The sequence below is a fragment of the Miniopterus natalensis genome, chromosome 1 (genome assembly GCF_054644295.1).
Source record: "Miniopterus natalensis isolate mMinNat1 chromosome 1, mMinNat1.hap1, whole genome shotgun sequence".
In the NCBI taxonomy this organism is placed as follows: Eukaryota; Metazoa; Chordata; class Mammalia; order Chiroptera; family Miniopteridae; genus Miniopterus; species Miniopterus natalensis.
This window is the reverse complement of record NC_142081.1, coordinates 92,994,773-93,000,772: the sequence shown is the minus strand read 5'-3', so window position 1 is coordinate 93,000,772 and position 6,000 is coordinate 92,994,773. Positions and strand designations below refer to the sequence as shown.

Genomic DNA, 6,000 nt, shown 5'->3' with positions numbered 1-6,000 from the left:
TGTTTTTAGTTCATTAATTCTTTCTTCTTCTGGTTGGAGTCTGCTACTTAAGGTCTCTAATAAACTCTTTAGTCCTTGAATTCTTTAATTCTGTCTTTTATTGTTTTATGTTTCTTTTTTTAACTTCTCGTTTGATTCATGCATTGTTTCCTAATTTTATGAAACTGTGTATCTGTGTTTTCTTGTATTTTACTAAATTTCTTTAAGAGCATTTTCTGGATAATTTGTCAGACAGTTCATAGATTTCCATTTCTTTTGGATCATTTATTGAAGTTTTATTATTTTCTTTTGCCATGTTTCCTTGATTATTCATGATCCTTATGGCCTTGCATAGGTCCATCTGCCCTTGAGGAAGGAGGGAACTCTTCCAGTCTTTACAGACTAACTTTGGCAACAAAACCCTTCACCAATAAGCACATCATGAGATTCTGGGTGGACTGACTGGCAGTGTCTGAAGGTAAGCTTGTTGCTAAAGTCCATGGATGAGAAGGGCTAGCAACTTCATCCACCACAGGTCCGCATGATATTCACATTCAATTGGACAAGCTTTGTGCCTAGTTTCATGGGGATTGGCCTAGAACTTGAGTCTATAGTGACTGGACTCCAGATGCTGGAGACCAGTGGGTGGGGCCAAACATTTGGATCTTTTGGGGTAGGCCATGAGCTTGGGCCCATGGGAGCCCACTGGAATCTAATGCAATGGAGGTTTGTCTGACCTTAAGACTGGAAGAAAGTCTGAACTTATGTGAGCCAGTCTGAAGGTTAGGCACATGGGTGACCATTTTGGTGCTGTGCCCATAGGAAGCCTGGGTTCAGGGAAGCTGATCTGGAGTCTAAATGTGTAGGGTCCAGCCTGGCAGTGGGCCCACCTGGAAGTCTGGGTTTCTAGGAGGTTACCTGAAGCCTGGCACTCAGGAGCTTCCTGGGGCCCTTGTAACTGGGTAGAGCTGAAATTGTTGGGAGCCTAGAATTGTAAGAGCCTTCTGGAAACCTGGTATCACAAAAGCTTTCCAGGTCTGCAGGGGTTCATTTCTTTTTGCCAATTTTCTATTGGGTTGTCTGGTTTTATTTTTGTGGGTAGATGTTATTTATAAATACTGGAAATCAATCCCTTGTCTATTTTATATAAAACACCAGTCCAGAAATTGCTTTTCATGGCTGATGTGAGGTCAAGATAAAATTGTATTCTTTTCCCAAATGGTTAACAAATTATCAGCACTATTTATTGACATGCCCATTTTTTTCTCACCACAGTACAGTTTTGACTTTATATTATGTAATCAGTCTCTGTCTTTGGAACTCTCTCTTCATGTCAAAAGTAGTCTATGTGTCAGGTACTTTTCTAAGCACATATGTTTCATAAACAAAAAATACAGAATAAAATTCTCTGCTTTTGTTTATTTTGTAGATTTGTAGGGAAAATTTGATTACAAACAATGGACACAGTAAGTAAATAAATTTTAAAAATATAATGGATAAGTACTATGCAAAAAAAGGGAAAAGTAGCCCTGAAGTAATAGAAGGTATGACATAAATTTAAATTGGAATGGTCAGAACAAGCACACTGAAAAGGTAACATTAAGGAGTTGATGGAGATCAGAAAGTTAGCAGTGTGGTTATATAGGGAAAATGTAATTGGCCAGTGCAAAGGCTAGGAGGTAGAAGCTCACTTCTCAGATCAAGAAAAAAAGTAAGGAAACCCATGTAGTTGTATTAAAGTGGTTTAGAGATATGTTAGTGGGGACCAAGGTTATGGAATTATTGAGAGACAGATTATGTGATGTTCTATACAATTATAAGGTGTTTGCAAAGACATTGCCTGTTTTTGAGCAATCAGATTTATGTTTCATAGAATTCTTCTGGCTGCTAGTTAGAGGACAGACTGGTGTTGGGGTAGGAAAAGAAGCAGGGAAATAAATTAGGAAATATTGCACTAGTACACCCCAGATATAATTATAGTTAGGAAGAGATGGTTCCAATAGAGATAGAATAAAATGTCAAGTACTGTGTATATTTTAAAAGTAGAGACAACAGAATATATAATGAAATTTGTATGTTGTGTAAAACAACAACAACAAAATGATGAGTTGGTTTCAGTTTTGGTAGAGAGATGATTAGAAGTCCAAATCTGGGTATATCGAGTTTTAGACACTCTTTGGTCTCCTAGCTGCAAATACTGGGGGGGGGGGGGGGGGGATCCACGCGAGATGAGTCTGCAGTTTTAGATAAATTTTAGATATGAATTCATTATTTTTTCAATGTTTTTCTTGAAGGAAATCTTATTAATAAGTACAATAAGACTAGATATATGAAAGGGCGATCATCCCATGTTATATTTCTTCTACAAGAATACTTTATTCTTGGTCCTTTGCACTTCTATAAAAATTTTGGAATAAATTTATGTTTTTCAATTAAAAAGAAAAACCAAAAATAAGCAAAAACTGGCCCTAGCCAATGTGGCTCCTTTGGTTCATCATCATCCCATGCACTGAAAGTCATCAATTCAATTCCTGGTAAAGGCACATGCTTAGGTTGTGGGTTTGATCCCTGGTCAGGGTACATACAGGAGGCAACTGATCATTTTTCTTTCTCTCATCCTCTCCCTTCTTCTCTCTCTAAAATCAATAAACACATGTTTTTTAAAAATAAGGGGGAAAAAAACACCGATACTTTCAATGTAATTTCATTAAATCTATGTTATTTTCAGGAAAATCAACAATTTAATATTATGAAAATTTTATTATGTGAATATAATTTATATCTCAATTTAACTTGGAGTTTATTAATACATCTAATGGGGATACATTTTATATTTGTAGAGATTTTGCACATGACTTATTACTTTAGAATTTTTAAAATTTATTTTTATTGTTGAGGGTATTACAGATGACTTCCATTTACCCACCCATTTGCTCCCCTCTGAGCAGCTCCCAACACACCCCAGGCCTTCACCACACTATTCTCTGTGTCCATTGGCTATGCATATATGCATTTAAGTTATTTGGTTAATCTCTTACCACCCCTACCATTTCCCTCTGAAATATATCAGTCTGTTGCTTCCATATCTCATCAGTTTATTTTGTTCTTTAGATTCCACATATAAGTGAGATCATGGGATATTTGCATTTCTCTGACTGGCTTATTTTGCTTAGCATAATAGTCACCAGTTCCATCCTCAAAATATAAAATATCCTTGTTTTTTTCAGCTGCAAAGTATTCCATTGTGTAAATGGAACACTTTTTACCGCAACTTTTTAATCCACTTATCTACTGATGGGCACTTGGGTTGTTTCCAGGTCTTAGCTATTGTAAATACTGGTGCTATGAAAATAGGGGTGCATATATTCTTTTTGATAGGTGTTTTGGGATTCTTAAGATATATTCCTACAATGTGGGATCACTGGTTCAAATGGCAGTTCCATTTTTAATTTTTTGAGGAATCTCCATACTGTCTTCACAGTGGCTTCACCAGTCTGCATTCTCACCAGCAGTGTACCAGTGTTCCCCTTTCTCCACATCCTTGCCAGCACTTTAATGTAGTCTCAATTATATTTTCCTTTGTTTCTTTTGCCTTAGGAGATGTATTAGCAAACATATTGCTATGTGAGATATTTGAGATTTTGCTCCATATGGTTTCTTCTAACATTTTTATGTTTTTTTTTACTTATATTTGTCTTTTATCTATGTTGAGTTTGTTCTTGTGTATGGTGTAAGTTGGTGGTCTAGATTTTTTTGTATGTACATGTCCAACTTTTCCAGCACCATTTAATGAAGAGACTGTCTTTACTCCATTGTATGTTCTTGCCTCCTTTGTCAAATATTAACTGACCATAATTGCATGGGTCTATTTCTGGGGTCTCTGTTCTGTTCCATTGATCTATATGTCTGTTGTTGTACCAATACCAGGCTGTTTTGATTTCAGTGGCTTTGTAGTACAGTTTGATACCCCGTAAAGTGATCCCTCCCACTCTGTTTTTTCTCAAGATGGCTGCGACTATTTGGGGCCTTTTTTGGTTCCATATAAATTTTTGGAATATTTGTTCTGACTCTGTGAATATGTTGTTGGTATTTTAATAGGAATTGTTTTAAATCTATAGATTGCTTTTGGTGGTATGGACATTTTAGTGATGTAAATTCTTCCAATCCATGAACACACTATATGCTTTCACTTGTTTGTATCTTCCTCTATTTCTTTTTACAGTGTCCTTTAGTTTTCCGAGTACACGTCTTTTATCTCTTTGGTTAAGTTTATTCCTACTTATCATTTTTTTTCATTGCAATGCAAATAACATTGTCTTTTTAGTTTCTCCTTCTGAGAGTTAATTATTGGTATATAAAAATGCCCTCAATTACTGGATGCTAATTTTGTATACTGCTACTTTGCTGAATGCATTTATTAAATCTAGTAGTTTTTGGTGTAGTCTTTAGGGTTTTCTATGTACAATATCATGTCATCTGTGAATAAAAATTTTACTTTCTCCTTTCCAGTTTGGATGCATTTTATTTTTATTTTTTAAAATATATCTTTATTGATTTCAGAGAGAGGAAGGGAGAGGAAGAGAGAGAGACAGAAACATCAGTGATGAGAGAGATTCATTGATAGGTTTCCTCCTGCATGCCCACTACTGGGGATTGAGCCTGCAACCTGAGCATGTGCCCTGATTGGGAATTGAACCTCTGTCTCCTGTATCATAGATCAATGCTCAACCGCTGAGTAATGCCAGTCGGACTGGATGCCTTTTATATTTTCTTTTTGTCTGATGGCTGCAGATAGGACTTCCAGAACTATGATGAATAAGAGTGGTAAAAGTGGACAACCCTATGTTTTGATGTTTTAAAGGAAAACACTTTTAGTTTTTGCCCATTAAGTATGATATCATATGTGGTCTCTATTATGTAGAGGTATGCTCCTTCTATTCCCATGTTGCTAAGAGTTTTTATCAAAAACAGTCACTGGACTAGGTCAAATTCTTTTTCTGCACTTATTGATATGATTTTGTGATTTTTATTTTTCATTTGGCTTATGTGATGTATCACATTTATTGATTTGTGAATATTGTTTCCAGAAAGCTTTTAATTTCTTCCTTGATCTCAATGGTAACCCATTCATCCTTTAATAACATACTATTTATCCTCCATGTGTTTGAATGTTTTTGAATTTTTTTATGGTAGTTGATTTCTAGCTTCATGCTGTTATGAACCAAGAAGATGTTTGATATGAATTCACTCTTCTTGAACTTATAGAGACTTGTTTTCTGTCCTAACATGTGGTCTATACTTGAGAATGTTATATATGCACTTAAGAATAATGTGTATTCTGCAGCTTTGCAATGAAATGTTCTGTAAATATAAATTAAATCCATCTGATCTAGTGTGTCATTTAAGGTTGTTGTTTCTTTGTTGATTTTCTCTCTGGAAGATCTATCTAGTGAAGGCATTGGGGTGTAAAAGTACCCTACTATCACTGTATTGCTATGTCTCCCTTAGAGACCACCAGGAGTTTAAAAAATATATTTATGTGCTCCTGTATTGGGTACATACAGGATGTATACTAGAGTTATATCCTCTTAATGGAACAATCTCTTTAGTGTTATTTAGTGATCTTCTTTGTCCTTTATGGCCTTTGTTTTGAAGTCCCTTTTGTCATATATAAGTATTGCTAATCCTGCTTTTTTCTGTTTCCATTTTTCTGGAAATTTTTTTTCCATCCCTTCACATTCAACCTGTGTGAGTCTTTTGTTCTGAGGTAGGTCTCTTGCACAATGCATATATTTAGGTCATGTTTATTAATCCACCCTGCTACCCTATGTCTTTTTTAAAATTTTATTTTATTTTTTCCATCACCATTTATCCCCTCTATGACTTGTTCTACCTCCGCCTATCTCTCTCCACTCCCATAATCACCACACTATTGTGCATGTCCATGAGTTCTCTCTCTTTTTTATTTCATTTTTGCTCAATCCTTTCACCCCCTAATTATCCCCACCCAAGAGTTGTCTG

General features: G+C 35.6%; 1 long non-coding RNA gene across 1 annotated transcript in view; it reads left to right on the top strand.

Annotated features, from left to right (window-relative positions):
* Positions 1-433: 433 nt before the first annotated feature.
* The window catches only part of LOC148094265 (uncharacterized), a 313,472-nt gene continuing 307,905 nt past the window's right edge, over positions 434-6,000 (top strand). The window contains exon 1 of the long non-coding RNA XR_015714259.1: positions 434-457. This is a non-coding gene — a long non-coding RNA (uncharacterized LOC148094265). The remainder of the gene's footprint in view (positions 458-6,000) is intronic.